The following is a 23,728-nucleotide window of genomic DNA, read 5'->3' as shown; positions in this document are numbered from 1 at the left end:
CAAAAAGATGACTGATATGAAGGTGGAAGAGGGGATGAGAATTTGGATAACAGACCACCTGTCAGACAGGCTACAGTTTGTACAAACGGGAGCAGTGGTCTCCAGCAGAGTATTGAGCAGTGTAGGTGCCCCTCAGAGAAATGCTGCTTTTGCCTTTTCTTTTCACATTATGTACAGCAGATTTTCAGAATAAATCTGATTGTTTCTAGCTACAAAAATTCTCAGATGACTCCATAGTAGTCAGATATATTGGGGGTCCAGGGTAAGGAGAAATATAGGAGGGTGGAGTCAGAGGGGTGAGGAGGAATATAGGAGGGTGGTGTCAGGAGGGTGAGGAGGAATATTGGAGGGTGGTGTCGGAGGGGTGAGGAGGAATATAGGAGGGTGGTGTCGGAGGGTTGAGGAGGAATATAGGAGGGTGGTGTCGGAGAGCTGAGGAGGAATATAAGAGGGTGGTGTCGGACGGGTGAGGAGGAATATAGGAGGGTGCTGTCGGAGGGGTCAGGAGGAATATAGGAGGGTGGTGTCGGAGGGGTGAGAAGGAATATAGGAGGGTGGTGTCGGAGGGCTGAGGAATATAGGAGGGTGGTGTCGGAGAGCTGAGGAGGAATATAAGAGGGTGGTGTCGGACGGGTGAGGAAGAATATAGGAGGGTGCTGTCGGAGGGGTCAGGAGGAATATAGGAGGGTGGTGTCGGAGGGGTGAGAAGGAATATAGGAGGGTGGTGTCGGAGGGCTGAGGAAGAATATAGGAGGGTGGTGTCGGAGGGGTGGGAAGGAATATAGGAGGGTGGTGTCAGAGGGTTGAGGAGGAATATAGGAGGGTGGTGTCTGAGGGGTGAGGAGGAATATAGGAGGGTGGTGTCAGAGGGGTGAGGAGGAATATAGGAGGGTGGTGTCAGAGGGGTGAGAAGGAATATAGGAGGGTGGTGTCGGAGGGCTGAGGAGGAATATAGGAGGGTGGTGTCAGAAAAGTGAGGAGGAATATAGGAGGGTGGTGTCGGAGGGCTGCGGAGGAATATAGGAGGGTGGTTTCAGAGGGCTGAGGAGGAATATAGGAGGGTGGTGTCGGAGGATTGAGGAATATAAGGGTAGTGTCAGAGGGCTGTGGAGGAATATAGGAGGGTGGTGTCAGAGGGCTGCGGAGGAATATAGGAGGGTGGTGTCAGAGGGTTGAGGAGGAATATAGGAAGGTGCTGTCGGAGGGTTGAGGAGGAATATAGGAGGGTGGTGTCAGAAGGGTGAGGAGGAATATAAGAGGGTGGTGTTGGCGGGGTTAGGAGGAATATAGGAGGGTGGTGTCAGAGGGGTGAGGAGGAATATAGGAGGGTGGTGTCGGACGGTTGAGGAGGAATATAGGAGGGTGGTGTCGGAGGGCTGCGGAGGAATATAGGAGGGTGGTGTTGGAGGGTTGAGGAATATAGGAGGGTGGTGTCGGAGGGTTGAGGAGGAATATAGGAGTGTGGTGTTGGAGGGTTGAGGAATATAGGAGGGTGGTGTAGGAGAGGTGTGGAATATAGGAGGGTGGTGTTGGAGGGCCGAGGAGGAATATAGGAGGGTGGTGTCAGAGGGGTGAGGAGGAATATAGGAGGGTTGTGTCGGAGGGCTGAGGAGGAATATAGGAGGGTGGCGTTGGAGGGCTGAGAAGGAATATAGGAGGGTGGTGTCAGACAGCTGAGGAGGAATATAGGAGGGTTGTGCCAGAAGGGTGAGGAGGAATATAGGAGGGTGGTGTCGGAGGGTTGAGGAATATAGGAGGGTGGTGTCGGAGGGCTGAGGAGGAATATAGGAAGGTGGTGTCGGAGGGTTGAGGAGGAATATAGGAGGGTGGTGTCAGAAGGGTGAGGAGGAATATAGGAGGGTGGTGTCGGAGGGTTGAGGAGGAATATAGGAGGGTGTTGTCGGAGGGCTGAGAAGGAATATAGGAGGGCGGTGTCAGAGGGTTGAGGAGGAATATAGGAGGGTGGTGTCGGAGGGCTGAGGAGGAATATAGGAGGGTGGTGTTGTGAATTTACTTTTTGGCTCCCTCTAGTGGCTACTAGTGATTTGACTCTGGGTTTGTCAGTCATTCCTTTTATGCTCACCTGGGTCGTTAGGTCAGGGGTGTTGCTATATAAGCTCCCTGGACCTTCAGTTCAATGCCTGGCAACGTTGATATCAGAGCTAATCTGTAGTGCTCTTGTCTACTGATCCTGGTTCCTGCTTGATTAAGCTAAGTCTGCTTTTTTGCTTTTTGCAATTCGTTATTGTTTGCATTTTTTGTCCAGCTTGTATATTATCTGTATCCTGACCTTGCTGGAAGCTCTAGGGCGGCTGGTGTTCTCCCCCCGGGCCGTTAGACGGTTCGGGGGTTCTTGAATCTCCAGCGTGGATTTTTGATAGGGTTTTTGTTGACCATATAAGTTATCTTACTATATTCTGCTATTAGTAAGTGGGCCTCTCTGTGCTAAACCTAGTTCATCTCTGTGTTTGTCATTTCCTCTTACCTCACCGTTATTATTTGTGGGGGGCTTGTATCCTACTTTTGGGGTCCTTTCTCTGGAGGCAAGAGAGGTCTTTGTTTTCCTCTTCTAGGGGTAGTTAGCTCTCCGGCTGGCGCGAGACATCTAGCGACCAACGTAGGCATGTTCCCCGGCTACTTCTAGGGTTGGCGTTAGGAGTAGATATATGGTCAACCCAGTTACCACTGCCCTATGAGCTGGATTTTTGTACTTTGCAGACTTGCTGATATCTCTGAGACCCTCGCCATTGGGGTCATAACAGTTTGCCAGGCCAGTACTAAATGTTAAATGCATTGCAGAAGTGGGATTATAAGAAAGAAAATTCTGAGGTTTTTTTTTCCTCTCTCTCATTTTTTTTTTTTTTTTCTTTTCCCCTTTACCTTTGAGTGGCTTGTGATTGCTGCAGACATGAATGTCCAGACCTTGATTACAAGTGTGGACCAGCTTGCTGCTCGTGTGCAGGGCATACAAGATTATGTTACCAGAAATCCTATGTCAGAACCTAAGATATCGATTCCTGAACTGTTTTCCGGAGACCGATTTAAGTTTAGAAATTTCAGGAATAATTGTAAATTGTTTTTGTCTCTGAGACCCTGTTCCTCTGGAGACTCCGCTCAGCAAGTGAAAATTGTTATTTCTTTTTTACGGGGCGACCCTCAGGATTGGGCTTTCTCGCTGGCGCCAGGAGATCCGGCATTGGCTGATATTGATGCGTTTTTTCTGGCGCTCGGTTTGCTTTATGAGGAACCCAATCTTGAGATTCAGGCAGAAAAAGCCTTGCTGGCTATGTCTCAGGGCCAGGACGAGGCTGAGGTGTATTGCCAAAAATTTCGGAAATGGTCCGTGCTGACCCAGTGGAACGAGTGTGCATTGGCTGCAAATTTTAGAAATGGCCTTTCTGAAGCCATTAAAAATGTGATGGTGGGTTTTCCCATTCCCACAGGTCTGAATGATTCCATGGCCCTGGCGATTCAAATTGACCGGCGGTTGCGGGAGCGCAAAACCGCAAATTCCCTCATGGTGTTGTCTGAACAGGCACCTGATTTAATGCAATGTGATAGAATCCTGACTAGAAATGAGCGGAAAATTCATAGACGCCAGAATGGCTTGTGTTACTACTGTGGTGATTCTGCACATGTTATCTCAGCATGCTCTAAGCGTCTTACTAAGGTTGTTAGTCCTGTCGCCATTGGTAATTTGCAACCTAAGTTCATTCTATCTGTAACTTTGATTTGCTCACTGTCATCGTATCCTGTCATGGCGTTTGTAGATTCAGGTGCTGCCCTGAGTCTTATGGATCTGTCATTTGCCAAGCGTTGCGGTTTTGTTCTTGAGCCATTAGAAAATCCTATCCCTCTTAGGGGTATTGACGCTACGCCATTGGCAGAAAATAAGCCGCAGTTTTGGACACAGGTTACCATGTGCATGACTCCTGAACATCGGGAGGTGATACGTTTTCTTGTTCTGCATAAGATGCATGATTTGGTTGTTTTGGGGCTGCCATGGTTACAGACCCATAATCCAGTCTTGGACTGGAAGGCAATGTCAGTGTCAAGTTGGGGCTGTCATGGAATTCATGGAGATTCCCTGCCCGTGTCTATTGCTACTTCTACGCTTTCGGAAGTTCCGGCGTATTTGTCTGATTATCAGGATGTCTTCAGCGAGTCTAGGTCAAGTGCATTGCCTCCTCATAGGGAATGTGACTGTGCAATAGATTTGATTCCAGGCAGTAAGTTTCCTAAGGGAAGACTGTTTAATCTGTCGGTACCTGAACATACCGCGATGCGTTCATATATCAAGGAGTCTCTGGAGAAGGGGCATATCCGTCCTTCTTCTTCCCCTCTTGGTGCGGGATTCTTTTTTGTGGCTAAAAAGGACGGATCTTTGAGGCCTTGTATTGACTATCGGCTTTTGAATAAGATCACTGTCAAATTTCAGTATCCTTTGCCGTTGTTGTCAGACTTGTTTGCCCGGATTAAAGGTGCCAAGTGGTTCACCAAGATAGACCTTCGTGGTGCGTACAACCTTGTGCGCATTAAGCAAGGAGATGAATGGAAAACCGCATTCAATACGCCCGAAGGTCATTTTGAGTACTTGGTGATGCCATTTGGACTCTCTAATGCACCTTCAGTTTTTCAGTCTTTTATGCATGACATTTTCCGGAAGTATCTGGATAAATTTTTGATCGTTTATCTGGATGATATTCTGTTTTTTTCTGATGATTGGGACTCGCATGTGGAACAGGTCAGGATGGTTTTCAAGATTTTGCGTGAAAATTCTTTGTTTGTTAAAGGCTCAAAGTGTCTCTTTGGTGTACAGAAGGTTCCCTTTTTAGGGTTCATTTTTTCCCCTTCTGCTGTGGAGATGGACCCAGTCAAGGTTCGAGCTATTCATGATTGGACTCAACCCTCGTCAGTTAAGAGTCTTCAGAAGTTCTTGGGTTTTGCTAACTTCTACCGTCGTTTTATCGCTAATTTTTCTAGCGTTGTTAAACCGTTGACGGATATGACCAAGAAAGGCTCTGATGTGGCTAACTGGGCTCCTGCTGCCGTGGAGGCTTTCCAGGAGTTGAAGCGCCGGTTTACTTCAGCGCCTGTTTTGTGCCAGCCTGATGTCTCACTTCCCTTTCAGGTTGAAGTGGATGCTTCGGAAATTGGGGCAGGGGCCGTTTTGTCGCAGAGAGGCCCTGGTTGCTCTACTATGAGACTTTGTGCCTTTTTCTCTAGGAAGTTTTCGCCGGCAGAGCGAAATTATGATGTGGGCAATCGGGAGTTGTTGGCCATGAAGTGGGCATTTGAGGAGTGGCGTCATTGGCTCGAGGGTGCTAAGCATCGTGTGGTGGTCTTGACTGATCACAAAAATCTGATGTACCTCGAGTCTGCTAAACGCCTGAATCCTAGACAGGCCCGCTGGTCATTGTTTTTCTCCCGTTTTGACTTTGTGGTTTCGTATTTACCAGGTTCTAAGAATGTGAAGGCCGATGCTCTGTCTAGGAGCTTTGTGCCTGATGCTCCTGGAGTCGCTGAACCTGTGGGTATTCTTAAGGAAGGAGTTATCCTGTCAGCTATTTCTCCAGATCTGCGACGTGTGTTGCAGAGATTTCAGGCTGGTAGGCCTGACTCTTGTCCACCTGACAGATTGTTTGTGCCTGCTAAATGGACCAGCAGAGTCATTTCCGAGGTTCATTCCTCAGTGTTGGCAGGGCACCCGGGAATTTTTGGCACCAGAGATCTGGTGGCCAGGTCCTTTTGGTGGCCTTCCTTGTCAAGAGATGTGCGGTCATTTGTGCAGTCCTGTGGTATTTGTGCTCGAGCTAAGCCTTGCTGTTCTCGTGCCAGCGGGTTGCTCTTGCCCTTGCCTGTCCCGAAGAGACCTTGGACACACATCTCTATGGATTTCATTTCGGATCTTCCGGTGTCTCAGGGCATGTCTGTCATCTGGGTGATATGTGATCGTTTCTCCAAGATGGTCCATCTGGTTCCTTTGCCCAAACTGCCTTCCTCTTCTGATCTGGTTCCTGTGTTCTTCCAGAACGTGGTTCGTTTGCACGGCATTCCTGAGAATATTGTGTCGGACAGAGGATCCCAGTTTGTTTCCAGGTTCTGGCGATCCTTTTGTGGTAGGATGGGCATTGAGTTGTCGTTTTCATCCGCTTTTCATCCACAGACTAACGGACAAACGGAACGAACTAATCAGACTCTGGAGGCGTATTTGAGGTGTTTTGTCTCTTCTGATCAGGATGATTGGGTGACCTTCTTGCCGTTGGCTGAATTTGCCCTTAATAATCGGGCTAGTTCTGCCACCTTGGTTTCGCCATTTTTCTGCAACTCTGGTTTCCACCCTCGTTTTTCCTCGGGACATGTGGAGCCTTCTGACTGTCCTGGGGTGGATTCTGTGGTGGATAGGTTGCAGCGGATCTGGAATCATGTGGTGGACAACTTGAAGTTGTCACAGGAGAAGGCTCAGCGTTTTGCCAACCGCCGCCACGGTGTGGGTCCCCGACTTCGTGTTGGGGATTTGGTATGGCTGTCTTCTCGATTTGTTCCTATGAAGGTCTCCTCTCCCAAATTTAAGCCTCGATTCATTGGTCCTTACAAGATATTGGAGATCCTTAATCCTGTATCCTTTCGCCTGGATCTTCCGGTGTCGTTTGCCATTCACAACGTATTTCATAGGTCCTTGTTGCGGCGGTACGTTGTGCCTGTGGTTCCTTCTGCTGAGCCTCCTGCTCCGGTGTTGGTTGAGGGCGAGTTGGAGTACGTGGTGGAGAAGATCTTGGATTCTCGTCTCTCCAGGCGGAGGCTTCAGTACCTGGTCAAGTGGAAGGGCTATGGTCAGGAGGATAATTCCTGGGTGGTCGCCTCTGATGTGCATGCGGCCGATTTAGTTCGTGCCTTTCACGCCGCTCATCCTGATCGCCCTGGTGGTCTTGGTGAGGGTTCGGTGACCCCTCACTAAGGGGGGGGGTACTGTTGTGAATTTACTTTTTGGCTCCCTCTAGTGGCTACTAGTGATTTGACTCTGGGTTTGTCAGTCATTCCTTTTATGCTCACCTGGGTCGTTAGGTCAGGGGTGTTGCTATATAAGCTCCCTGGACCTTCAGTTCAATGCCTGGCAACGTTGATATCAGAGCTAATCTGTAGTGCTCTTGTCTACTGATCCTGGTTCCTGCTTGATTAAGCTAAGTCTGCTTTTTTGCTTTTTGCAATTCGTTATTGTTTGCATTTTTTGTCCAGCTTGTATATTATCTGTATCCTGACCTTGCTGGAAGCTCTAGGGCGGCTGGTGTTCTCCCCCCGGGCCGTTAGACGGTTCGGGGGTTCTTGAATCTCCAGCGTGGATTTTTGATAGGGTTTTTGTTGACCATATAAGTTATCTTACTATATTCTGCTATTAGTAAGTGGGCCTCTCTGTGCTAAACCTAGTTCATCTCTGTGTTTGTCATTTCCTCTTACCTCACCGTTATTATTTGTGGGGGGCTTGTATCCTACTTTTGGGGTCCTTTCTCTGGAGGCAAGAGAGGTCTTTGTTTTCCTCTTCTAGGGGTAGTTAGCTCTCCGGCTGGCGCGAGACATCTAGCGACCAACGTAGGCATATTCCCCGGCTACTTCTAGGGTTGGCGTTAGGAGTAGATATATGGTCAACCCAGTTACCACTGCCCTATGAGCTGGATTTTTGTACTTTGCAGACTTGCTGATATCTCTGAGACCCTCGCCATTGGGGTCATAACAGGGTGGTGTCGGAGGGTTGAGGAGGAATATAGGAGGGTGGTGTCAGAAGGGTGAGAAGGAATATACAGTAGGAGGGTGGTGTCGGAGGGTTGAGGAGGAATATAGGAGGGTGGTGTCGGAGGGCTGCGGAGGAATATAGGAGGGTGGTGTTGGAGGGCTGAGGAGGAATATAGGAGGGTGGTGTCGGAGGGTTGAGGAGGAATTTAGGAGGGTGGTGTCAGAAGGGTGAGGAGGAATATAGGAGGGTGGCGTCGGAGGGTTGAGGAGGAATATAGGAGGGTGGTGTCGGAGGGCTGCGGAGGAATATAGGAGGGTGGTGTCGGAGGGCTGAGGAGGAATATAGGAGGGTGGTTTCGGAGGATTGAGGAATATAAGGGTGGTGTCAGAGGGCTGTGGAGGAATATAGGAGGGTGGTGTCAGAGGGCTGCGGAGGAATATAGGAGGGTGGTGTCAGAGGGCTGTGGAGAAATATAGGAGGGTGGTGCCAGATTTTCTGGATTGGTGCCAACTAAACAAAGAAAACTAAAGAGCTGGTGGTGAGCTACAGCAGAAGAAAGATGGAAGGTTCACCTGTCATTATTGCTAGTCAGAACCTGGAGCAGGTGGAGACTTACAAATGTTTGAAGGTCCACTTGGACAATAACCTGGACTGGAGAGAATCTACAAGAAGGCATCAAGCTATCTGCATAGCTCCCAACTGTCCTTCATTGTGTGGGACTGTCCCGATTTTGAGCCTTTGCCCCACTGTCCAGCACGGGACGCTCTGCTTCCCGCAGACAGCAGGAGAAGCAGCCAACATGCCCTCTTGTGTTAAGCCATGCCCCTTACCCCTCCGTATGCAGTGCAGTACGTATCAGCCGGTCATCTCTGCACCACAGAGCCTTACACCACATATTGGCTGCCCCCTTTGTGCGCACAGGACCTGTGATGAGGTCACAGGAGGGGAGGAGTCAGGGGTCATGTGATCGGGACCTCCATGGATTGCAGGACTCGGCTGTGCTGGTTGCCAACTTGCCACATGGTGCTGCTAGATGAGGTAACCTAAGTAACCTGCCTTGTGTGGGGTCAGGAGGTGTACAGTGTGGATGTAGCAAAGCCATGTGTGTACGAGGTGTACGGAGCAGAGCTGAATGTGTACGAGGTGTATGGAGCGGAGCCGTGTGTGTGCGAGGTGTATGGAGCGGAGCCGTGTTTGTATGGGGTGTATGGAGCGGAGATGAATGTGTATGAGGTGTATGGAGCGGAGCCGTGTGTGTACGAGGTGTACGGAGTGGAGCCGTGTGTGTATGAGGTGTATGGAGCAGAGCCGTGTGTGTATGAGGTGTATGGAGCGGAGTCGTGTGTATGAGGTGTATGGAGCAGAGCCGTGTGTGTATGAGGTGTATGGAGCTAAATGTGTACGAGGTGTACAGAGCAGAGCCGTGTGTGTATGAGGTGTATGGAGTGGAGCCGTGTGTGTATGAGGTGTATGGAGCGGAGCTGAATGTGTACGAGGTATATGGAGCGGAGCCGTGTGTGTATGAAGTGTATGGAGCGGAGCAAAATGTGTACGAGGTGTATGGAGCAGAGCCGTGTGTGTATGAGGTGTATGGAGTGGAGCCGTGTGTGTATGAGGTGTATGGAGCGGAGTCGTGTGTATGAGGTGTATGGAGCAGAGCCGTGTGTGTATGAGGTGTATGGAGCTAAATGTGTACAAGGTGTACAGAGCAGAGCCGTGTGTGTATGAGGTGTATGGAGTGGAGCCGTGTGTGTATGAGGTGTATGGAGCGGAGCTGAATGTGTACGAGGTATATGGAGCGGAGCCGTGTGTGTATGAAGTGTATGGAGCGGAGCAAAATGTGTACGAGGTGTATGGAGCAGAGCCGTGTGTGTATGAGGTGTATGGAGCGGAGCCGTGTGTGTATGAGGTGTATGGAGAGGAGCCATGTGTGTATGAGGTGTATGGAGCGTAGCTAAATGTGTACGAGGTGTATGGAGCGGAGCCGTGTGTGTATGAGGTGTATGGAGCGGAGCCGTGTGTGTATGAAGTGTATGGAGCGGAGCAAAATGTGTACGAGATGTATGGAGCGGAGCCGTGTGTGTATGAGGTGTATGGAGCGGAGCCGTGTGTGTATGAGGTGTATGGAGCGTAGCTAAATGTGTACGGGGTGTATGGAGCGGAGCTAAAAGTGTATGAGGTGTATGGAGCGGAGTTGAATGTGTACGAGGTGTACGGACCAGAGCCGTGTGTGTATGAGGTGTACGGAGTGGAACCGTGTGTGTATGAGGTGTATGGAGCAGAGCCGTGTGTGTATGAGGTGTACGGAGCGGAGCCGTGTGTGTACGAGGTGTATGGTGCGGAGCTGAATGTGTACGAGGTGTATGAAGCAGAGCCATGTGTGTACGAGGTGTACGGAGCGGAGCCGTGTGTGTATGAGGTGTACGCAGCGTATCCGTGTGTGTATGAGGTGTATGGAGCTAAATGTGTACGAGGTGTATGGAGCAGAGCTGAATGTGTACAAGGTGTACAGAGCAGAGCCGTGTGTGTATGAGGTGTATGGAGTAGAGCTGAATGTGTACGAGGTGAACGGAGCGGAGCTGAATGTGTATGAGGTGTATGGAGCAGAGCCGTGTGTGTACGAGGTGTACAGAGTGGAGCCGTTTGTGTATGAGATGTATGGAGCGGAGCAGTGTGTGTATGAGGTGTATGGAGCGGAGCCGTGTGTGTATGAGGTGTATGGAACGGAGCCGTGTGTGTACGAGGTGTATGGAGCAGAGCAGAATGTGTACGAGGTGTATGGAGCGGAGTTGAATGTGTACGAGGTGTACGGACCAGAGCCGTGTGTGTATGAGGTGTACGGAGTGGAACCGTGTGTGTATGAGGTGTATGGAGCAGAGCCGTGTGTGTATGAGGTGTACGGAGCGGAGCCGTGTGTGTACGAGGTGTATGGTGCGGAGCTGAATGTGTACGAGGTGTATGAAGCAGAGCCATGTGTGTACGAGGTGTACGGAGCGGAGCCGTGTGTGTATGAGGTGTACGCAGCGGAGCCGTGTGTGTATGAGGTGTATGGAGCTAAATGTGTACGAGGTGTATGGAGCAGAGCTGAATGTGTACAAGGTGTACAGAGCAGAGCCGTGTGTGTATGAGGTGTATGGAGTAGAGCTGAATGTGTACGAGGTGAACGGAGCGGAGCTGAATGTGTATGAGGTGTATGGAGCAGAGCCGTGTGTGTACGAGGTGTACAGAGTGGAACCGTTTGTGTATATGAGATGTATGGAGCGGAGCAGTGTGTGTATGAGGTGTATGGAGCGGAGCCGTGTGTGTATGAGGTGTATGGAGCGGAGCCTTGTGTGTACGAGGTGTATGGAGCAGAGCTGAATGTGTACGAGGTGTATGGAGCGGAGCTGTGTGTGTATGAGGTGTATGGAGCGGAGCCGTGTGTGTATGACGTGTATGGAGCAGAGCTGTGTGTGTATGAGGTGTATGGAGCGGAGCTAAATGTGTACAAGGTGTATGGAGCGGAGCCGTGTGTGTATTAGGTGTATGGAGCAGAGCCGTGTGTGTATGAGGTGTATGGAGCGGAGCCGTGTGTGTATGAGGTGTATGGAGCGGAGCCGTGTGTGTATGACATGTATGGAGCAGAGCCGTGTGTGTATGAGGTGTATGGAGCGGACCTAAATGTGTACAAGGTGTATGGAGCGGAGCCGTGTGTGTATTAGGTGTATGGAGCGGAGCCGTGTGTGTATGAGGTGTATGGAGCGGAGCCATGTGTGTATGAGGTGTATGGAGCGGAGCCGTGTGTGTATGAGGTGTATGGAGCAGAGCCGTGTGTGTATGAGGTGTATGGAGCGGAGCTAAATGTGTACGAGGTGTATGGAGCGGAGCTGACTGTGTACGAGGTGTTCGAAGCGGAGTTGAATGTGTACGAGGTGTATGGAGCAGAGCCGTGTGTGTATGAGGTGTATGGAGCATAGCTGAATGTGTACGAGGTGTACGGAGCAGAGCTGAATGTGTACGAGGTGTACGAAGCACAGCCGTGTGTGTATGAGGTGTACGGATTGGAACCGTGTGTGTATGAGGTGTATGGAGTGGAGCCGTGTGTGTATGAGGTGTATGGAGCGGAGCCGTCTGTGTACGAGGTGTATGGAGCAGAGCTAAATGTGTACGAGGTGTATGGAGCAGAGCCATGTGTGTATGAGGTGTATGGAGCGGAGCCGTGTGTGTATGAGGTGTATTTGCGGAGCCGTGTGTGTATGAGGTGTATGGAGCGGAGCTAAATGTGTATGAGGTGTATGGAGCGGAGCCGTGTGTGTACGAGGTGTATGGAGCGGAGATGAATGTGTACGAGGTGTATTGAGTGGAGCCGAGTGTGTATGAGGTGTATGGAGTGGAGCCGTGTGTGTATGAGGTGTATGGAGCGGAGCTAAATGTGTACGAGGTGTATGGAGCAGAGCCGTGTGTGTATGAGGTGTATGGAGCGGAGCCGTGTGTGTATGAGGTGTATGGAGCGGAGCTAAATGTGTATGAGGTGTATGGAGCAGAGCCGTGTGTGTACGAGGTGTATGGAGCGGAGCCATGTGTGTACGAGGTGTACGGAGCGGAGCCGTGTGTGTATGAGGTGTATGGAGCTAAATGTGTACGAGGTGTATGGAGCGGAGCTGAATGTGTACTAGGTGTACAGAGCAGAGCCGTGTGTGTATGAGGTGTATGGAGCAGAGCCATGTGTGTATGAGGTGTATGGAGCGGAGCCGTGTATGTATGAGGTGTATGGAGCGGAGCTGAATGTGTACGAGGTGTACGGAGCGGAGCTGAATGTGTTCGAGGTGTACGGAGCAGAGCCGTGTGTGTATGAGGTGTATGGAGCGGAGCTGTGTGTGTATGAGGTGTATGGAGCGGAGCCGTGTGTGTATGAGGTGTATGGAGCAGAGCCGTGTGTGTATGAGATGTATGGAGCGGAGCTGAATGTGTACGAGGTGTATGGAGCGGAGCCGAGTGTGTATGAGGTGAATGGAGTGGAGCCGTGTGTGTACGAGGTGTATGGAGCAGAGCCGTGTGTGTATGAGGTGTATGGAGCGGAGCCCTGTGTGTATGAGGTGTATTTGCGGAGCCGTGTGGGTATGAGGTGTATGGATCGGAGCTAAATGTGTATGAGGTGTATGGAGCGGAGCCGTGTGTGTGTACGAGGTGTATGGAGCGGAGCCATGTGTGTACGAGGTGTACGGAGCGGAGCTGTGTGTGTATGAGGTGTACGGAGCGGAGCCGTGTGTGTATGAGGTGTATGGAGCTAAATGTGTACGAGGTGTATGGAGCGGAGCTGAATGTGTACTAGGTGTGCAGAGCAGAGCCGTGTGTGTATGAGGTGTATGGAGCGGAGCCGTGTGTGTATGAGGTGTATGGAGCTGAATGTGTACGAGGTGTACGGAATGGAGCTGAATGTGTACGAGGTGTATGGAGCAGAGCCGTGTGTGTATGAGGTGTATGGAGCGGAGCCGTGTGTGTATGAATTGTATGGAGCGGAGCTGAATGTGAACGAGGTGTATGGAGCGGAGCCGAGTGTGTATGAGGTGTATGGAGTGGAGCCGTGTGTGTATGAGGTGTATGGAGCGGAGCTAAATGTGTATGAGGTGTATGGAACGGAGCCGTGTGTGTACAAGGTGTATGGAGCGGAGCCATGTGTGTACGAGGTGTACAGAGCGGAGCCGTGTGTGTACGAGGTGTATGGAGCGGAGCTGAATGTGTACTAGGTGTACAGAGCAGAGCCGTGTGTGTATGAGGTGTATGGAGCAGAGCCATGTGTGTATGAGGTGTATGGAGCGGAGCAGTGTATGTATGAGGTGTATGGAGCGGAGCTGAATGTGTACGAGGTGTACGGAGCGGAGCTGAATGTGTTCGAGGTGTACGGAGCAGAGCCGTGTGTGTATGAGGTGTATGGAGTGGAGCTGTGTGTGTATGAGGTGTATGGAGCGGAGCCGTGTGTGTATGAGGTGTATGGAGCAGAGCCTTGTGTGTACGAGGTGTATGGAGCGGAGCTGAATGTGTACGAGGTGTATGGAGCGGAGCCGAGTGTGTATGAGGTGTATGGAGTGGAGCTGTGTGTGAATGAGGTGTATTTGCGGAGCCGTGTGTGTATGAGGTGTATGGAGCGGAGCTAAATGTGTATGAGGTGTATGGAGCGGAGCCGTGTGTGTACGAGGTGTATGGAGTGGAGCCATGTGTGTACGAGGTGTACGGAGCGGAGCCGTGTGTGTATGAGGTGTACGGAGCGGAGCCGTGTGTGTATGAGGTGTATGGAGCTAAATGTGTACGAGGTGTATGGAGCGGAGCTGAATGTGTACTAGGTGTGCAGAGCAGAGCCGTGTGTGTATGAGGTGTATGGAGCGGAGCCGTGTGTGTATGAGGTGTATGGAGCGGAGCTGAATGTGTACGAGGTGTACGGAGCAGAGCTGAATGTGTACGAGGTGTCTGGCGTGGAGCCGTGTGTGTATGAGGTGTATGGAGCGGAGCCGTGTGTGCGGAGCCATGTGTGCAAAGTGTACGGAGCGCAGCCACGTGTGTAGGAGTAGCTATGTGTGGCCATTATACGGTACAAAGTATCATGTGCGGCCAATATTCAGTATGGAGCATCATGTGCGGTCATTATACAGTATGGAGCATCATGTGGGGCCATTATACAGTATGGAGCATCATGTGCGGTCATTATACAGTATGGAGCATCATGTGGGGTCATTATACAGTATGGAGCATCATGTGCAGCCAAAATACAGCATGAAGCATCATGTGCAGTCATTATACAGTATGGAGCATCATGTGCAGTCATTATACAGTATGGAGCATCATATGTGGCCATTATACAGTATGGAGCATCATGTACAGTCATTATACAGAATGGAGCATCATGTGCGGTCATTATACAGTATGGAGCACTGTGTGGCCATTATACAGTATGGAGCATCATGTGTGGCCATTATACAGTATGGAGCATCATGTGCGGTCATTATACAGTATGAAGCATCATGTGCGGTCATTATATACAGTATGGAGCATCATATGTGGCCATTATACAATATGGAGCATCATGTACGGTCATTATACAGTATGGAGCATCATGTGCGGTCATTATACAGTATGGAGCACTGTGTGGCCATTATACAGTATGGAGCATCATGTGCAGTCATTATACAGTATGGAGCACTGTGTGGCCATTATACAGTATGGAGCATCATGTGCAGTCATTATACAGTATGGAGCATCATGTGTGGCCATTATACAGTATGGCGCATCATGTGTGGCCATTATACAGTATGGAGCATCATATGTGGCCATTATACAATATGGAGCATCATGTACGGTCATTATACAGTATGGAACGTCATGTGCGGTCATTATTCAGTATGGAGCACTGTGTGGCCATTATACAGTATGGAGCATCATGTGTGGTCATTATACAGTATGGAGCACTGTGTGGCCATTATACAGTATGGAGCATCATGTGTAGATATGATACAGTATGGAGCATCATTTGCGGTCATTATACAGTATGGAGCATCATGTGTGGTCATTATACAGTATGGAGCACTGTGCGGCCATTATACAGTATGGAGCATCATGTGCAGTCATTATACAGTATGGAGCTTCATGTGTGGCCATTATACAGTATGGAGCATCATGTGTGGCCATTATACAGAATGGAGCATCATGTGCGATCATTATACAGTATGGAGCATCATGTTCGGTCATTATACAGTATGGAGCACTGTGTGGCCATTATACAGTATGGAGCATCATGTGCGGTCATTATAAAGTATGGAGCACTGTGTGGCCATATTTTTTTGTTTATAATTATTGTATATGAAACAGTGTGACCAGCAGTGCTAAATGGGTGTGGTTGGGATGTGGATATGGGTGTGACTAATTATGAATGGGTGTGGTCAGAGGCGTGGCCTAAAATTTGCCGGTTGTCAGATGCTAATAAGTTTATCTAGAAGGTGAGCTCGGCTGTCGGCCATATTTGGCCCTGAAACGCGTAAATCGGAGTATTGGACCCCTGCTAGTCCTGCCATTTTTCCTATTGTTGGTTCTCTATGATTTGAGATGAAGATTTTGGAATAAAGTCAATTGCAGTGCAACCTCTTGGTCAACGGCGCGGCTACCATGAGGCGAGTTGAATACTTTGCCTCAAGCAGCAGAGTATTCCTAAAGACAGGGGGTGGCAGAGCGGCAGTCAGAAGTTAGAATACGTGGTGCCGACTCTCCCTGCAATCCCTGCTCTGACTCTTGCTGACAGTGCAGTGTCACAAACAAGGTAACGTGCGGCGTGCCCAGCGGCAGGTGAGGTGACTCACTGTTACCACCCGGCTGGGCTGAGGTGCAGTCAGAAGCGGTGCCCTGTCTCCTGACCTGCTGGCTGCTGTGCTGGGACTCGGAGTCGGACACACACATTGCTGGCCGACTTGGAGCAGTAACCAGCAGGCTAGTAAGTAACTGTAAAAACATAATTCGCCACCCCCACCCCCCACATGCTAGTGAGTGTCATTGACTCGTTCGTGAACGAGCTGATACAGAGCCGGCTCCCTGCTGTGAATCAAAGGAGTCGGCTCTGCAGCGTAAGTGAGCGGAGTTTTTTTTTTTGCTTTCTTGGCTGGAGCCTGCAGGCGCAGCTAAGGCTACTTTCACACTAGCGTTGTGCACTGCACGTCGCTATGAGACGTTGCGGCGCACCGACGCTAGCAGTGAAAGCGCCGCACAACGGGGGCAGCGGATGCTGTTTTTCAACGCATCCGCTGCCCCATTGTGAGGTGCGGGGAGGCGGGGGCGGAGTTCCGGCTGCGCATGCGCGGTCGGAAATGCTGCAGACGACGCACCAAAAAGCGTTACATGCAACGTTTTTTGGTGGCGACGGTCCTACGCAGCACGACGGTTGCGACGTGCGGCAATGCGTCGCACTGCGTTGCTAATGCAAGTCAATGGAGAAAAAACGCATCCTGCAAGCACTTTTGCAGGATGCATTTTTTCTACAAAACGACGCATAGCGACCTGCAGTGCACGACGTGTGAAAGTAGCCTTATCAGGCTGTGACTCGTGGGAGGAGAGAGGTAGCCGTGTGTGGACTGTTTGTGAGCACTGGAGAAGTGGTGCAGACAAGCACATGCACAGGACAGGGTGGATGGGAAAAGAAAGTAAATGCTTCCTATTGTTAACCCTCAGGCTATGTGCACAAGTCAGGATTTCTGGCAGAAATTTTCCTGACAAAAACCGGACATTTCTGCCAGAAATCAGCATGCGAGTTTACTGCGTTTTTGATGCGTTTTTTATGCGTTTTTTCCCAATGCATAGAATAGCAGGAAAAACGCGAAAAAAACGCAAAATTAATGAACATGCTGCTTTTTTTTACTGTTTTTGCGGAAAAAAACGCATCATGTCCACAAAAATTGCAGAATGCATTCTAAATGATAGGATGCATATGTATGCGTTTTTAATGAGTTTTTATAGCGTTTTTATCGAGAAAAAAACTGAACGTGTGCACATACCCTCAAGTGCCCCCAGACTGCAAGTATTAGGCCGGCGTCACACTGGCGTATTGCATCCGATGCGAGCGACATCGGATGCGAGATGCTAATGACACTCGGCTCCTGCTCGCAGCAGAGCAGGAGCCGAGTGTCATGCGTCTGTGCTCCGATTCTCTCGCACAGGGAGGATCGGAGCGCAGCTGCGGAGGAGGAGAAATGAATTTCTCCATCTCCTCCATTGCCGGGGTCCGCTTATAACGCACGTCACTCGGATGATATCTGAGTGGTGTGCGCTGTCTCACTCGCACCCATAGGCTTATATGGGTGCGAGTGAACCCAGAGTTTTCCTCGGTCCAAGACAATCGCAGCATGCTGCGATTGTCTCGGACCGAAGAAAACGTCCGACAAAAAGTCGGCTGCTGGGAGCTGCCCCATATGTTACCATTGGTCCGAGTGCAATGCGATTTTTTATCGCATTGCACTCAGCCGTTTAAAACGCCAGTGTGACACTGGCCTAAGGGTATGTTTCCACGTTCAGGAAACGCTGTGTGTTTGACGCTGCGTAGAGCCGCAGCGTAAAACACACAACGTCCAAATGTTACAGCATAGTGGAGGGGATTTCATGAAATCCTGTCTCCACTATGCGGTAAAACACGCAGGCGGCAGACCCACGTAAACGGACATGCGGCGCATCTTTTCAGAACGCAGCATGTCTGTTTACAATGCGGCGACGCACCGTAAATGTACCATAGACTTTCATTAGATGCAATAAAATCGCATCTAATGATTAGTCACGTGCGTAGAAACTGCGTAAATGCAGCTTACTACGCATGTCTGCCGGCTTACCTGTCCCGCCGCCGGAAGTCCCTCATCCACTGCAGTTCTCACGATAACTTATTGCGAGAACTGCCGTGCACGTGACCGGGACTTATCTCCGGGCACTAGTCTGGTTCTCACAAACTGCTGATCAGCAGATTGTGAGAACGCTGTAGTGTAGGTGATTGCTGAAGTTATCTCCGGCGATCATCTACCAGCTCTGCTACATCTCCGGTGATCATGTACCGGCTCTGCTACATCTCCGGTGATCATGTACCGGCTCTGCTACATCTAGATGTCAATGAAATTCAAGGGAAAAGAAAGCGGTCACTGGGGAGCGCTGTGAGGGTCACAGTTAAAATTAAAAGCAAAGTGTCCACCGCAGCTCCAGCCGTTAACCTTCTAGGAGGATACAAAATGCAGTAAAGAATAGTATTAACGGTCCTAGGAGCGCTGGAAATGAGACCAAAACAAAGATTTTAGTGTTGAACCACAACGCGTTTGAACGGTTAAACCGTCTTCATCAGGTTGAAGTTTATTAATGGAGAGCAGGAAGGGGTATTTAAACAAATAGCAACCAATAAAATTCAAAGTCAGCAGGTCACATGATAAGAACAAGTCACATGATAAAATAGTAAGGTCACATGGTAAAAACACAATAGGAACAAAATTATGTATATATAAAAACAGATTAAATAAAGCCCCTAACCTGATTAAAATAAAAAACATGATAAAAAGCAGAAATAAGACAACATATAATAAAATGACACTATAAAAACGACTTAAAAACAGAGAGATCACTTGTTAACCCTTTCAATGGTAAGATTTAACCCTTCAGGCGCCAGAGTCCCCAACTTAAAAATCCAGAAACTTTCCCTATTAATCAAGTTCCCATACCGATCAGATACATTGTCTGGTATAAAATCTATAATCGTTAGTTTAAGAGATTCTAAATTTTTTTGGTGCTTGGTTAAAAAATGCTTTGATAGGCTATGCAACATAAAACCATTCCTAATATTATGGCGATGCTTGTTCAGTGTTGCGTGCATGGTCTGTATAGTCCGTCCAACGTATTGGAGCCCACATCTGCATTCTATTAGATATACTACAAAGGAGGATTGACAGTTAAGGCCGGTTTCACACGTCAGTGTCTCCAGTACGTGAGGTGACAGTTTCCTCACGTACCGGAGACACTGACACACGTAGACCCATTAAAATCAATGCATCTGTGCAGATGTCATTGATTTTTTGCGGACCGTGTCTCCGTGTGCCAAACACGGAGACATGTCAGTGTTCGTGGGAGCGCACGTTTTACACGGACCCATTAAAGTCAATGGGTCCGTGTAAAACACTGACCGCACACGGACGTTCTCCGTCTGCAGTCCGTTTGCGTGCAGGAGACAGCACTACAGTAAGCGCTGTCCCCCCCACATGGTGCTGAAGCCGCGATTCATATCTTCTCTCCAGCAGCGTTTGCTGCAGAGAAGATATGAATAATAGTGTTTAAAAGACAGATCTATGTGTCCGCCGCCCCCCCACCCCCTGTGCGCCCCCCGCTGTCCTGAAAATACTCACCCGCTCCCTCGTTGGCTGTAGCTTCTTCCTGGTCTGGCCGCGGCTTCTCTACTGTATGCGGTCACGTGGGGCCGCCGATTACACTCATGAATAGGTGGCTCCACCTCCAATAGGGGTGGAGCCGCCTATTCATGAGTGTAAATGAGCGGCCCCATGTGACCGCATACAGTAGAAGCCGCGGCCAGACCAGGAAGCAGCGAGGGAGGCGGGTAAGTATTTTCAGGACAGTGGGGGGGGGCGCACAGGGGGTGGGAGGGCGGTGGACACATAGATCTTTATTTTAAACACTATTATTCATATCTTGTCTGCAGCAAACGCTGCTGGAGAGAAGATATGAATCGCAGCTTCAGCACCAGATGCTGGTACGTGTGGTACCCAGCACGGTGCGTGTGGTACCCAGTGGGCACATGGGCGGCACACGTGTGCCGCAAGTGTGCCACACTGATGTACACCAGAAACGTAGGGGCACACGGACACGGATAATTCCGGTACCGATTGTTTCCGGTACCGGAATTATCTGGACGTGTGAGACTGCCCTAACATGGTAGTTAATTCTGTAATTAATATTAGTAGTATTGGATATGAATTCTTTAACACCATTTCTGATGGAGTTACAACATAGACATTTTGCAGCTCTGCAAGCAAAACAGCCGGGATTTTTTGTTAGCTGGGTTGCGGATATGGCACTGGGGCTAATAACTGTATTGCTGGGTGCAACTAGGTTGCGGAGTGTGCGATTCCGCCTATAAATTATTTTGGGGTGGGTAGGGATGTGACCCGAGAATATAGGGTCACCTTCCAATATGAACCAATATTTTTTCAAAAGTCTTTGGATAGTAGCATGAGAGTGATTAAAAGTTGTAACCAAGCTCCACTTGGCAAATTCAGAGGTCATGGATTTAGCACTCCTACTAGTTTTACTTTTAATTTTCTGTATACATTCATATTGGGAGCACGAGGATGTAGGGGCAAGGGAAAATCCCCCAAAAACCTTTGGGCTCCCCCTAAATCCACTACTGAAGTAAGAAGCATCTTCAATTTATCAGGCTATAGTCTCAATAACGATGAAAGGTCACTGCTTGAACGTGGTCTATCCTTCTGTCCAGACTCGCCCCTTAATGCTTTTAGACTTTATTTGGATTTGAATGATTTTATTAGGAAACTTATGGTACAGAGACACTTCTTGATTGAGGGCAATGGTGTTAAAGAATTCACATCCAATACTACTAATATTAATGACAGAATTAACTACCATGTTACCTGTCAATCCTCCTTTGTAGTATATCTAATAGAATGCGGATGTGGGCTCCAATACGATGGACGGACTATACAGACCATGCACGCAACACTGAACAAGCATCGCCATAATATTAGGAATGGTTTTATGTTGCATAGCCTATCAAAGCATTTTTTAACCAAGCACCAAAAAAATTTAGAATCTCTTAAACTAACGATTATAGATTTTTTACCAGACAATGTATCGGATCGGTATGGGAGCTTGATTAATAGGGAAAGTTTCTGGATTTTTAAGTTGGGGACTCTGGCGCCTGAAGGGTTAAATCTTACCATTGAAAGGGTTAACAAGTGATCTCTCTGTTTTTAAGTCGTTTTTATAGTGTCATTTTATTATATGTTGTCTTATTTCTGCTTTTTATCATGTTTTATATTTTAATCAGGTTAGGGGCTTTATTTAATCTGTTTTTATATATACATAATTTGTTCCTATTGTGTTTTTACCATGTGACCTTACTATTTTATCATGTGACTTGTTCTTATCATGTGACCTGCTGACTGTGAATTTTACTGGTTGCTATTTGTTTAAATACCCCTTCCTGCTCTCCATTAATAAACTTCCACCTGATGAAGACGGTTTAACCGTTGAAACGCGTTGTGGTTCCACACTAAAATCTTTGTTTTGGTCTCATTTCCAGCGCTCCTAGGACCGTTATTACTATTCTTTACTGCATCTAGATGTCAGGCACCCAGATGTAGCAGAGCCGGACTCGTCTACACTGTGTGCACATACACTATACAACATGCGACAGCTTAGGCGCGTAAAGAGTAAACCAGATTTATTTGTACTGATTTTACTACGTGGGGGGGGCGCCGTTTTGCAGTTCGCCTCAGGCAGCAGAAAGGCTAGGTTCACCCCTGCTCTTGGTGCTGGACTTCACAGGAGAGGTGACGACGACTGACTGTCAGAGCAAGAGCCCGAATATATATAGCTGCTGCAAGAACTCCGCCCCCTGATCACATGACGGTGACGTCACCACAGGTCCTTCAGCTCTCAGTGCAGCAGCTCCGTCCTGGTTGTGTGCAGCTCGTGTTCTCTGGTGTCAGCCAGCAGCAGATTTCCCGCCATTCCGGTGAGATTACAGGAGGGTTTGGTGGAGTTTTGGTGCTTGTGGTAAATCTGTGAGAGGAGAGTGTGGGGTGAGATCAGAGCTGTTCCTGTGGAGGCTCCTGCTCCATGTGACTGCGGCTCCTCAGTGTTGGGGACGGGCAGCATTGTATGGGGGATGTGCAGCGTCTGCTCCTCATCTCACGGCCCTGCTGGGGGTGTAGTTACCACAGTGTCCGACCTCTGCTGGCGGTGTAGTTACAGCGGTGTCTGACCTCTGCTGGGGGTGATGTTACCACGGTGACCGTCCTCTGCTAGTTACCACAGTGTCCGACCTCTGCTGGGGGTGTAGTTACCATGGTGACCGTCCTCTGCTGGCGGTGTAGTTACCACAGTGTCCGGCCTCCTCCGGATGAATCACAGCTGTGATGTTATTCTTATATTTCTCCTCTCGGGTGACAGAATATGAATGACCCCCGTCAGAATCGCTGGTATTTCTTCTTGTGTGGATAAGTGATGAGAAGGAGGCGCAGTGACGGCCGCGGACAGTCCATGGTGACAGGCCACCTCACCCCGTGCCTGAGGCGGCCGCTCAGCGGTGAGAAGCTGTAAACGTGCTATCACCACCCGGCACTGGGAGCCTCCGCTCCTCTGCAGAGCTGCCGCCTCATAAACCCTTACAAGACTCTTCCAGGTCTCGTCCATTGTAAAATATCACGTTGCTGTTCACATGTTCAGGGTTTTGAGCTTTTTTTTCCCCCCATTTCAGGTTTGAGAATGTGAAAAAAGAAAGTGCCGCGAGTTGTCAGACGCGGCTCTAGAGGAAACCGCTCCAAACCGGGCACCGTCCAATCAGAAGGCTGCAAACACCACCAGGTTTCCTGCGGAATTGGTGCGGGAAGCTTCTTCTTTCTCTTTTCCTCAATCTGTTTTTGAATATTTTTTTTTTCGTTTTGCAGCCTCCGGATTGGAGCGCTTTCCACCAGGAGCCTCTTCTCAGAACTGACTGCACTTCTTGTTTTATCTCCCTTTCGGCTTTTATGAAAACTAGAGAATTCTCCAATGACGAACAGGAGAGAGGTTTTACAATAAGTAAATTATTTTTAATGAAAGAAAAGGAAGATGCCAAAGATGCACAGACCCATTTTTAGCAGTCCCTGCACTCTGATTGCTTTGATTGGTCAGTCAGTCGACTTACTGATCAAAGTATGTGATTGCCAGGAAGTGCTGAAACATCAGCATTTCCCTGCACAATCACCGCAGGAGCTCGGCGCAGTTGATAGTCAAGCTCCTGCGGTAACAGCCAGGACCAGTACCTGCTGATTAACACACATTTATTCTGCACTCTGTGCTGAGCACTTACACCAGGGTTTCTGTGTTAATCTCTGAAATATGTGATTAAGATTTAACCTCTGGCGGAAGATTCCCTATAATGAGGCACTGTGGACACCGTCAGACCAGTGATCAGGCAGTGCCCGTCTTTTTAGGATTGCATAAAAGTGCCGTTGGCCACAGTTTTGTGCACTTCTGAAAAGAAGTACAGCGCTGAACAGAGACCTGACGGAGTCCAGAGTAATTCTGCTGCCTTATTATTGTGAATGGAGCAATCGGGGGTTTCATCTGAATCATGTAACTCAGATTTAGATGGAAACCCAAAAGTAAGTGCTCAGCATAGAGCGCTGGATAAATGTGATCCCAAACGTTATGTAAAATGTTCCCAATAAAAGATTCAACTCAATCCACACAAAAAAGCAAGTCCCCACTCAGGTATGTCATCTG

General features: G+C 49.1%; 2 protein-coding genes across 4 annotated transcripts in view; both read left to right on the top strand.

The window, feature by feature from the left end:
* The window catches only part of LOC143793496 (uncharacterized), a 606,170-nt gene that overhangs the window by 512,705 nt on the left and 69,737 nt on the right, over nucleotides 1-23,728 (top strand). The gene's annotated exons all lie outside the window — the stretch shown is intronic.
* The window catches only part of LOC143793530 (uncharacterized), an 81,460-nt gene that overhangs the window by 42,645 nt on the left and 15,087 nt on the right, over nucleotides 1-23,728 (top strand). The window contains exon 1 of one of the 2 annotated variants that reach the window (XM_077280580.1): nucleotides 21,857-21,974. The exons of the other annotated variant lie outside the window; for it this stretch is intronic. The gene's annotated coding sequence lies outside the window, so the exon portion shown is untranslated. Of the gene's footprint in view, nucleotides 1-21,856; nucleotides 21,975-23,728 lie in introns of those variants that run through there. 2 annotated transcript variants of the gene reach the window in all.

This window comes from Ranitomeya variabilis, chromosome 1, assembly GCF_051348905.1.
Source record: "Ranitomeya variabilis isolate aRanVar5 chromosome 1, aRanVar5.hap1, whole genome shotgun sequence".
Taxonomy (NCBI): domain Eukaryota; kingdom Metazoa; phylum Chordata; class Amphibia; order Anura; family Dendrobatidae; genus Ranitomeya; species Ranitomeya variabilis.
Note: the sequence above shows the minus strand (reverse complement) of the source record. Positions and strands in the feature narration are given on the sequence as shown.